We start from the raw sequence: 12,100 nt of genomic DNA, 5'->3' as shown, positions 1-12,100 counted from the left end.
AACATGACGCAGCAGCGCTAAATTGGGCCACATCGTACTTTCTCCGGACAACGGTCAATGGAGAATTGATGCTTTACTGCACTACGGCAGAGGCGAAAAAAAAAAAAAAAGGTAATAGTGTGAAAAGGTCGTGTGTGTATAACAATGACAATGAGGCGTTGAACTGGAAAGGAGCCTTAATGGGTCCTTTCCCACCCCGGGGGGCCACACTTGCACCTTATGGGTCATCCATTCACACGACAGCGTTGCTGTCTCCTCGCCACCAATCAGCCAATTACGGCCGCCATAACAGGGAGGTGTGCGGGCGGGAAGGCAGTCTTTACGAGTCCTGCGTCTCACGCGGGGGGGGAAGGGGAGGGGCGTTTGGGTCGATGGCGGGACCCTGTCACCAAAATCATAACGATGATGAATACGGCTGGAGCTTTACGGCCGTGCCGCGATTGCCGAGCACGTGAGGCGGGCGCCGCGAGCGTCGTACGTACCTGCCCGGAAGCATTTCGATCATGATCTAAAATATGTAAAGGGGGTTGAAATGGCGCGCTGATCATAATTAGGCAGAGAGGAAAAACACAAGCTCCATGTGACTGCTCACCGCCTTCTCACGGAGCCAGTTATGAGGTGCCACTAGCTTAGCAGAAGTCGTATTAAGTAGCGCCGGGCCATTTTCTCCCTCAATTATTCGTTGGGTCCACATCAACAGCGTTGTATGCTGAAATCAGATCGGGAAAAATGCCTGCCTGGCTCCAATCCACGTCTCTAAGCGCAAATGGCTTGGCAGCCCATTACCGAAGCCACCGCCGCCGATGCTTAGCGTCAGCCTTTTAACGAATCCCCGCGCATTCAATTTTGAATCCCAGCCAGCCAATATTTTTCCGTCTTTAGCTCCGTTTCGTGACTTGACTTGCGCTCCAATCGGTGCAAATGACTTGACTTTGACTTTTGCATCTTATCCACTCAGGTGACATCCCGCTCCCCCCCCCCCCCCGCCCTGGTTGATATTTCCATTTGAACTGTGTTTGGAGCGCCCCGCGGATTGGCAATCGAGCCGGGCGAAGATGGAGGCTTGAGATTGTTCTATTATCGGCAGGGAGGCTATAGCCAGCGGGCCACTGCAAAGAGACCAGAAGAGATAGCGGACCCTCTCTCTCGACACCGGAACAGACTTGAGGCTCTTATCTGCCTCCCTCCAGCCAAGTTGAAGACGACAGCCAAAATGCTAATGCAAAACGCGACGCCCGAGAAAATAGTGCAGTGGCGACATGGATCGTTTAAGACGGTTACACGAGACAACGAGGAATACGAGACGTCTATCTCCGACTGAAAAGTGATTGTTGTTTATGCAGAGCCTGATTAAATCTTGGTGACCTTTGTCGGAGAAAACGCTCTTTCCGTCCCTTGGTATCGAAATACTTCCAAATTGAATTCGATCTTTTGTGACGATGACACGAACACAACAAAACACGGTTTGGTCATTTTTCCTGATATTGTTGCAATCAATCATTTACCATTTGTAAAAAAAAAATATTGCAGGTATATACAGTGTAACCTCAGAAATAAGACCACCTATGTTACTGCTCAAGGTGGTCTTATTTTCGGGGTGGTCTGATTTCTGAAGTGGCATGCAGTAATGATAATGCAGAATGTGGCTCACATGCAACAATATACTGTAGCGTCATGTACACACAATGAGTAATAAATGATGGATTGTACATGCAACTGTATTGTACACAAAAGAAATTTAAGCATTTCAATAGTCTATGTATGTATAAGGCAAGAGAAAAAAAACTACATATCACCGCTGGCTCGCTCTCCTGACAGCTTAGCGCCTCCAATGTTGTGCCTTGTTTTGAAACGATCCAGCCAACCGTTGGACGCTTTAAAGACTTTGTCCTTTTTAAGCTCCTTCGCGTATTCTCGTGCCTGTTCCTGGATCATCTGTCCGCTGATAGGGATATTCTGGCTGCGCGCTTTCTGAAACCATCGCCAAGTTAGCTCGTCCACGTCGTCGTAGTCACTTCGGTAGCACAGGCGTTTTCTAGAAGAGCTAGCGTTTGCTTGGTATGCGTCTAGGAGCTCCCGTTTCTTCTTCAAAATGGTTTGGATTTGAGTTTTTCCAACTCCAAACCGCTCAGCCAATGTTCGCTGGCTCGAATAACTTCAATTTTCTGTTGTAGGGTCAAATCAATTCTCTTCTTGCTTGCTGCCATTTTCACACCTGGTCGCAATTATGAGGCGATAGCTTCCTCGGGACCGGATATCGCGGTCGCAATTCTGAATTCCGGGGTGGTCTCATTTCTGGGGTTTCAATACAATACAATACATAGGCGTTCTATTTGGGACTGTACAAAACCGGTCGTATTTTTAAGGTGGTCGCATAGCGGGGTTTCACTGTAGATTGTGTTATTACAACTATTCGAAACAACTCACGAGCGCCGTTTCAGCCACCGCCATGTTGTTTCTCTGCGGCGAATTGCTGAAAGTGAAAAGCTCCAAGTGCAGGTGGACTGACTGGTCATTCATTGCTTCCTTCGAACACTACCTTTAAAATTTTCATCACAAAATTGCTCGGTGAAGCCGAAGATGCGCAACGGCGTGGGCAGCTGGGTGAGACGGATTTGGTGGGGCCATTTTGCAGTTTGGCTCAGGGTAAAAAAAAACAAAAAAAAATTGGGTTCAATGTCCCGCGATGGCCGTTGCCATCTTGGAAAAAGAATGTGTTATCAAAGCTTTGAATTCTGGACTCGTCTGGGGGGGGTTTAAGTGGCAAATTGAACTTTTGTCTGAGTGGCGAACGAGGTGTCACGGGGCCGCGCTGCGTATCCAGCTCAATTTCGCACCCAACGGCTCACTAACGAAACACATCTATGCGAGATCAGTTGTGACGCTCAGAAAAGGGATCGGCCGCCGCACGGCTTTTTTTTTTGGCTTGGATGAAATATCGCGGGGGGGCCGTGTTGATTACCTTCTGCTGTCGAGCAAGAAAAGAGCAATTTGAACACCGACTGACCTTTCCTCCTTTTCTCAGCCGTCCCGGCAGAAGGCGCGTCGGGCTTCGGTTTCATATTTCTCGCACGAGTCGGCTGGTGGGTCTGCCGGGGAGATCCTTGATTGACGGATCCAATGAAGACAATCCGACGTTAAAAATAGCAAGTGAAACGGAAGCTCGGCTGCGGCACAGGCTTTCATGCGCTTTCATGTGACTGTGATGTCGCTATTTTCAATTCTTCTCCTTTGGAAGCACGGAAGAATGAGAAAAGAGCTGCGGAAATGCGAGAAAAGATGTCGGACGATGCCCGAATTGCATAACGTGACTCTGAAATGAGCCAAGCTCTACGTGGGAGATAAAGAAAACGTGCGCGTCGACTTCCTCGACATGAGCTGTGAGCTGCGATTTTTCAGTTTTCATCAAGGTACAGATATTTATACAAGATTTCTGGCAAGTCAATCATGCTATTTGGTTCCGATATGACTTCATCTATTACCTGTACAAGACAAACACAAAACAGACCAAAAAATATATATATACATATATATATATATACTGTATATATATGTATATATATACTGTATATATATACACACACATAGTGTACATAATAGGAGGTGAAGGCGGGCGCTGAGGCATTCATCCAGTACCCCGAGGCCCTGTCGTTGCTCTAACTGCATTTTGGGTCCAGGCCAGAAATACTTGCCGGTCGGCGTACAGCAGACAAGCGACCCACCGGTGCTCATTATGTGGAAATACGGCGCGCTTGTGTGGAGATGACAGTCGCGCGTCCCCAAAGGTCCGTGTTTGCTCAGGTCATGACTGTGAATTAGGTGGCAGTGCTCTCCTGCGAGCCATTCCCAACTTCGGTGTCAACATACTGTCCGCTCCAATCCGTCTCCGAGCGCCGTGGGCCGGCCGCGTCGGAAGGCGACGGTCATTTTGTCCCTCGACTGCTCCGTCGACAAACGCCGGCAAAGGCAAACTGGCACCAACTGATCATATCCAGAGTAGCTTGATGAAAACGGACAAATCCCAGCTCACCGCCCATGTCGAGGAAGTCGACGCGCACGTTTTCTTTATCTCCCGCGTAGAGCTTGGCTCATTTCAGAGTCACGTTATGCAATTCGGGCACCGTCCGACACCTTTTCTCGCATTTCCGCAGCTCTTTTCTCATTCTTCCGTGCTTCCAAAGTAGAAGAAAAAGAAGATTTGTGTTTTGACATGACGGGAGTTCGATTCCAGTCTCGTCAAGTGACGGCAACTCCGACAAGGGCTGAAACCGTCAGACCATCGATATCACGGAGCGGCCGAATTGACAAAGCACGACATGTCCAAACATTTCGAACGTGACTTGCGAAACGCTCGTCGAGCAAGCGGCGCACCCGACACCGGTCGCTCAGTCGTCAATCGCAAGAATTAGCGACATCGGGCATTTGATCTGATTTAGCTTAGGAGTACCGCAGATGAGGTGGCTTGGGCATCTGATTCGGATGCCTCCTGAGCGCCTCCCTGGTGAGGTGTTCCGGGCATGTCCCACCGGGAGGAGACCCCGAGGAAGACCCAGGACACGCTGGAGAGACTATGTCACCCAGCTGGCCTGGGAACACCTCGGGATCCCCCGGGGAGAGCTGGAAGAAGTAGCTAGGGAGAGGGAAGTCTGGGCTTCCCTGCTAAAGCTGTTGCCCCCGCGACCCGGCCCCGGATAAGCGGTAGAAGATGGATGGATGGATGGATGGTACCGCAGGTACACTTGAAGTAGTACGAGACAACGCCCTTCAACATTCACAACTTCAAGTCCGAATGACACAAAGCTGAAGTGGGCGGGGGCCATCAAGGCAGTGTTTTTTACGAAGGGGAGACAAGTGAATCTTAATGAGATAAGTGACATGGTCGCTTGGCTGCTTGCGTCGGAATGTCTTGATTCATTGTGACGTGGAACCTCGATCTCCTCTGACAGTTAAGAAGGCAGTTGCGGCCTATCCCGGGGAAAGAGGATGACCCCCCCCCCCCCCCACATGACTTCGATGCGGATTGGCAGCGCGGGCCTCCCAAGGTCGACGCCCCGGAACAGCGAAGGTGACTTCTCTGGGCGTAGCTTCCGACCAGCTCTGATACGGTTAATCTGAGGGTCTAACGCGGGTGTGGGTGTGGGGGAGCAAAACCTCAAGGCGAGCAAGTCTAAGGTGCTCGGGACACATTTCACATCAATTGCAACAATTTTCCATTCACCCTGACGGTGACTTAAAACTTCCCGAGCTCACAAAGCCGTGACGACTCCAGCCTGAGACAGAAAAAGCGAAATAAAAAAAATGTCCAGAGTTTGCGTCCCACTCGTCAAAGCCGTCATGGAGATAGCGAGAATGAGATTGGCTTGACCTTGCCGAGGGCATTAGGAAGAGAAGAGGCGATAAAATTGTTGTGCTTGCCACTGTAATAGAATGATGAACTGACTCTGCCGCTTGTGGACTATACACCCGCGCACCCCCCCCCCCCCCCCCCCCCTTCGAGTTTTCGTTCTTATCCTTGAGATGCGAGCAGTGTTGCTCTCGAAATTTCTGGAAGAGAACAGCACAAGATACGGAGCTTTATATGTGCATAATCATTACGAAATCATTCATCAACACCCCCCCACCCTCTTCAAATGCCAATTTTCTGTGTTTTTGAGGGGGTGGGGGGGTGGGGGCGGGCATAAAAGTTAAGTGGATCTACCTGGGACAGGAGATGTGAGCCAATCTCTTTTTGGTCAATGGACGCGTTTGCTTTCCAAACTCAGCTGGTCGCAGGCGTGTGCGCATTTTCAGCATGACACCCCCCATCCACCGATGAAAGGAAACTTTGATCCTCCCCCCTTTCATCTCCAACCACTTCAGACAACAAAGTATGCAGAAACGTGGTGAAGATTGCGCGACTGTCTTTGTGTCCTATGTGTTGTGTTGTGTTATTTTGACTTGAAAATGGCGCCACGTGAGCGGCCGCTGCCTTTACAGCAGCTCCTATATTTTTGTTGTTCTGTAATTTGAGGGGTTTCGTTGTTTTTCAGTGGATGGCTCTTCTTTATGAATGACAGATGGAGAGAGATGGAATCCTTTAATCCAGTTTAATAAAAGGAGAAAAAGAAAAAAAAAACGTCTGCACCGCAGCACGTCCGAGAACACAACTGCCCTAACTAAAATCACTTCCTGCTTCTCTTACTCTAACAGCCAATCAGAACCCATCAATATTAAAAAAACACCTAAGCAATTATTAAACAACAGCATATAATTTAGGTATGCTTAACATGAAATAATATGATGCTCAAACATTCATTCATTCATCTTCCGTACCGCTTGATCCCCACTAGGGTCGCGGGGGGTGCTGGAGCCCATCCCAGCCGTCTCTGGGCAGTAGGCGGGGGACACCCTAAATGGGTTGCCAGCCAATCGCAGGGCACACAGAGACGAACAACCAACCATGCTCACACCTAGGGACAATTTAGAGCGTCCAATCAGCCTGCCACGCATGTTTTTGGAATGTCGGAGGAAACCGGAGCACCCGGAGAAAACCCACGCAGGCCCGGGGAGAACATGCAAACTTCACACAGGGAGGCCGGAGCTGGAATCGAACCCGGTACCTCTGCACTGTGAAGCCCACGTGCTAACCACTGGACTACCGGCCCGCCTGATGCTCAAACAAAAAATGATAATTAATAATATAACATAAGCTTGTAGTTCGACTTCTTCCTTTCATAACATTGCCGCTGCGAAGCGGAAATTTCTCCCTTGCGAGACTAATCAAGGTTTTTCTTATCTTCTAACCAGGCCTCTGGACGCCGTCTGGTTCTGACTGAGCGGCTAAACTGTTATCACTCTCTTGGATCGGTGGAGGGTGGGGGGGCAACGTGCCATTTTTCTCCCTCTCTCAAGCGAGGTGGCCCGCTCCCGAGGCAGGTTCAAAGGTCACGTTTACCGACACGGCTGCGGCTTAGCGCGCCGCGCCATTAGCCCGCTCACCTCTCGAAGCTCTAAACGGAACCTCCGCGACTAGTTTCCTTCACTTTCCACATCAAATCCGCCTGCTGCCACTGTTGACATCAGACGAGCAAAGTCGGGATAGCGCGCGTTTGCTCAAGGCTTTTTGCGTGTGCATGGCGACCATCTGAAAAGAGCGGGCTGAGATTCTCTCAAACAGAAGCGGAGGCCAAACTATTATCAATCAGGCACACCCAAGACGGCATCTGCCAAATGCCTCAAGTAGCCTTGCTGCACATTTTGCACATTTTGATTTGGGGTCTTTAAATGGCGGCACTGCCGTCCGTTTGATTGTGGTTATTTTTACATTGATGTGTCTGAATTGTCACGCAAATGCATTGGGGTGGTTTAGAAAATTAAAAACGAGTCCTAAAAACAACAACAACAACAACAACAAAACCTCCCCGAGGTCGTGCGTTTCTATTTGGGCTGCCGGTCGCGCCGAGCCAAAACCAACATAGCACGAGACGTTTAAGACCCTGATAAATTAGCAGACGGCCCGAGAGTGCCAAGCTGTCAACACGGGCCGGGATATGAGCTGCAGGGGGCATATTGAGGAGATTGCGGCCGTGTTTTGGAAGCGGACTAAATGGCGTACGATTTAGGCTTTGCCCGAGACATAATTACAGTCCCCACCTGGCTCACTCAATGAGGCCAGTGGCCTCATGGGAAAGGGCTATTTCGGTCAGGTAATGGAGAGCTCCTGCCCGGGAGTGCGGGATCAAATTGTCTGCACCATTTTTTTCTCTCCCCCCCCCCCCCCCCCCAACCCCGCCCCCGCGCCCATTCCTGATTATCCCCAAAGACATAAAGAGCTGACCCAAGTATTTTTTTTTTACCTCTCTATTAGAGACAACGAGCTGGACAAAATAATGGATTGCTCGCGTTTGCTTTGTTTGTGTTTTGTGGAGCCGCGGGGTGTGGGGGGGTGTGGTGAGGGGTGGGCGCTCAGCAAGCAAACATCATCGTAATGTATGTGTTGTCATGGAACATATGCATGAATGCATGAAGCCGCCGTTGAACACGACGAATATGTGCGTATGCGATGGGGGGGACGGGCCAAAAAAAACAAATTCTAAGCAATTTGGACAAGGCAAACCGGTTCAGGCGTTTGCCTGAACCGGTTCAGGCTCCCTTAGAGCCCTTAGAGATAAGGTGAGAAGCTCGGTCATCTGGCTCCTCTCGATGTGGAGGAGAAGCGGCTCGACGAGGAGCCAGATGAGCCAGATGAGCCAGATGAGGTGGCTTGGGCATCTGATTCGGATGCCTCCTGAACGCCTCCCCGGTGAGGTGTTCCGGGCATGTCCCACCGGGAGGAGACCCCGAGGAAGACCCAGGACACGCTGGAGAGACTATGTCACCCAGCTTGCCTGGGAACGACTCGGGATCCCCCGGGGAGAGCTGGAAGAAGTAGCTGGGGAGAGGGAAGTCTGGGCTTCCCTGCTAAAGCTGTTGCCCCCGCGACCCGGCCCCGGATAAGCGGTAGAAGATGGATGGATGGATGGATGGATGGATTTTTTGTGAATGTGAAACTGATCGGATGAAACTGCACCAACGCAAAAATCGATCATACGAAGAACCCGGTTCCTCCGACAGCCCTCCCGATCGACTCGGGACCAGTCCGCGGGCTACCCGGTTGATCGCGATGGACGTATCGGGCACCCCCCGCTGAAGGTCGCGACCTCTATATTTCCTTACTCTATATTATAGTGGCTGGCGTATCGGAGAAGAAGCGGCGCGCTCAAAGCATTTCATCATCATCATGATGAAGCCCGTCCCTTGGGAAAAGGCCTCACTTCTTCATGCGCCTTTGACACGTGAGGTTAGCGAGAGGTGAATGTCTCTTTATCTTCAAGGTAGGGAAGGAGAGAGTTGCTTGTTTCCTTTCTGGCCCTAAGCGCTATCCATTTCAGGCATCTATACTGTGAAAATGTTCCATAGCCCGCCTGCGCTTTCATCCATCATCACCGTTCTAATGTCTGGAAGAAATATGCCGCCGCCGGTGTCATCGTTCACGGCTGTCGCTGGGTGAGGCTCGCAGCTACTGGAGGGCCACTCGATTGCTGGAATTTTGGCCTCCGTGTAAAAAAACAAACAGCTTTTGTTCGACAAATTTCCAGTTTAAGTACCTTCATTAGTGTTGCCGGGTAGATTTCAAATATATAACGTGAAAGAGTTGGGCTATTCCTTCTAGCGATATCCGCCTAAGCCTTTCTCGGTGACTCTCGTCTGATGACACAGAATGTTTCATTGTAAGAAGTGTCCCTGCCAGTCGTCCGGAATCCAAAACGGCGCCTTTGATATTTGTCCCAGAGCATTCTGGGACTTCCGGGTAGAGTGAACGCTGGCGCGTTTTTGGCTGCCGCTGCTCTCCCACAAACTTTTGTGTTTTACGGTGTTTTTACGCTCGAATGTTTTACTGTTTCGCATGGAATCACGATCATCATCTCACAGTCATTCCACCCAGCCCCCATTCAGGCCTGTCTCGCACTCTCAACTATCTTCGACTGTTTCGTCCCGGCGTCTCAGCGTCCTACCTGTCAACCTGTCGATCCTCCATCGACCTGTCAAGGGTCTGCTCCAGTACTCGTTGGCCGAGCTCCTTCGGCTCCGCTTCCAATGGCTGGGCCCTCCTCCTGCGCTACACCGGCTCCCGGACATCGTTCGCTTTCCTTCCCGGAAATATATTCATCGTGGGTCTCGTCGGGGCTTCTGCCTCAACCGATCCAACACCATCGTCTCCTTCTGGTCTTCCTCCCGTCGGCCATCCAGAAACGCCGGCCGATCCATCGACCATCGTGCGTTAGCCGGCTTGGCTAGGTCGGCTAACGGCCCCCGCAGCAGCGAGACTGCCGCCGTCAACTTCGGGCTACTTAACATCCGTTCGCTTACTGGGAAGGGTAATCTCATTCAAGATATCCTCACGGACCGTAAGCTTGACATTCTCTGCTTGAATGAAACCTGGCAAACTCCCGGGGACTTCTCACAGTTGAACGATTCCACTCCCCCGGGATTTGTTTACATTTCCAAGCCCCGCGATTCTGGTCGCGGAGGAGGTCTCGCGATAGTATACCGCGAGAAGTGGAAAGTACTTTCGGTTTCACTCCCGCCACTTTCCTCCTTTGAATGCCTTGCCTGTCAAATATCCGGACCCATCCCCACGATTATTGCCACAGTGTACCGCTCCCCCAAACCCCACCGCGACTTTTTAAATGAAGTGTCTACTGTCCTCTCCCATCTCTCCTCTCTGTCTCCAAATGTAATAATCCTGGGAGATTTTAATATACATATGGACAACACTGCTCTTCCTCTCACCATTGACTTCACTTCTTCAATTAACAGTCTTGGTTTTGATCAATTTGTAGATTTTCCCACACACATCAAAGGTCACACCCTGGATCTGATCTGCTGCTCTGGTATTTCCCCCTCCAACTGTACTGCTGACGAACTTCCAATAACGGACCACTTCCTTATCTCATTCAACATTACACTCCAGCTCTCAACTGCCAAATCACCCCGGACCATTGTTTACCGTAATATTAAAGACATTAACATTGACTCTCTCACTGCATGGCTGACCACCCTGACTCCGGACATTGACTCCACTCCTGATGATTTGGTTTTCCAATACAACTCTGGTCTCACCAGCATCCTCAATACGCTCGCCCCTGTCAAGTCCCGCTCTGTCCTTTTTACTCGGTCTGCCCCTTGGTTCACCCCTCATCTACGTTCCTTGAAATCCCAAACCCGGCAGCTTGAGAGACTTTATAGGAAAACCGGCCTCACTGCTCACAAGGACATCTATGCAGCTCAGCTATCCCTCTACAAGGATTCCATCTCTCAAGCAAAATCACACTACTACTCCGGACTCATCTGCTCCAATGCTGGAAATACTAAGACTCTCTTTTCCCTTTGGAACAGAATCACTCAACCTCCTGACTCCCTACCACCTCACTTTTACTCTCGTGACACCTGCAATGCACTTCTCCTCTTTTTCAATGAAAAAATCAACAGAATCCACCAGCATCTGGGCTCCTCTGTACCTTTCCCCTCATCTGAACCTCTCACCCCTTGCAAACTGTTCTCTTCTTTTGAACTCCCCCATCTCTCATTAATTTCAGACCTCATCATTAAATCCAAGACTTCCTCCTGTCAGCTTGATCCCCTCCCCACAGTTCTGGTCAAATCCTGCCTACCCTCTCTGCTTCCCTTCATCTCAGCCATTATCCATTCCTCTCTGTCGACTGGAATTGTTCCTGTACTCTTCAAAACTGCAGCTGTCACACCAATCCTGAAAAAAACTGGTTCAGATCCCAATGACTTCAATAACCTACGCCCCATTTCCCATCTTCCCTTCATCTCGAAAATTCTGGAGAAAACTGTCGCCTCTCAGATCCACTCCCACCTCACCGACAATAGTCTTTATGAACAATTCCAGTCCGGCTTCCGTCCCCGTCACAGTACTGAAACAGCCCTCATAAAAATCACAAACGATCTTCTCATGGCAGCAGACTCTGGCCTTATCTCCATCCTCATCCTCCTTGACCTGAGTGCAGCCTTCGACACAATCTCTCACCCCATCCTCCTCAATCGACTCTCTACCATAGGCATCACCAACACCCCTCTACATTGGTTCCACTCATATCTCACTGGCCGCTCTCAGTTCATTCAAGTTGATTCTTTTACTTCACAATCCCTCCCCGTTTCTTCTGGTGTTCCCCAGGGTTCTGTCCTCGGTCCGCTCCTCTTCATTGTCTACCTCCTTCCACTCGGAAACATTTTCCGCAAATTTGGCTTACACTTTCACTGCTTTGCGGATGACACCCAGCTCTATCTCTCCAGCAAACCCGACGCTTCTCTCCCACCCTCGTCCCTCTCTCACTGTCTCTCAGAAATCAAATCTTGGTTCACCCACAATTTCCTCAAGCTAAACAGCAATAAAACTGAACTCCTACTCGTCGGTACCAAATCCACTCTAAACAAAGCCGACAGTTTCTCCCTCACAATTGATAATGCCACTATATCTCCTTCCCCCCAGGTGAAGAGTCTGGGTGTCATCCTTGACAGTTCACTATCCTTTCACTCCCACATCAATAACATTACC

The sequence above is a fragment of the Hippocampus zosterae genome, chromosome 8, assembly GCF_025434085.1.
Source record: "Hippocampus zosterae strain Florida chromosome 8, ASM2543408v3, whole genome shotgun sequence".
NCBI classification, from domain to species: domain Eukaryota; kingdom Metazoa; phylum Chordata; class Actinopteri; order Syngnathiformes; family Syngnathidae; genus Hippocampus; species Hippocampus zosterae.
Note: the sequence above shows the minus strand (reverse complement) of the source record.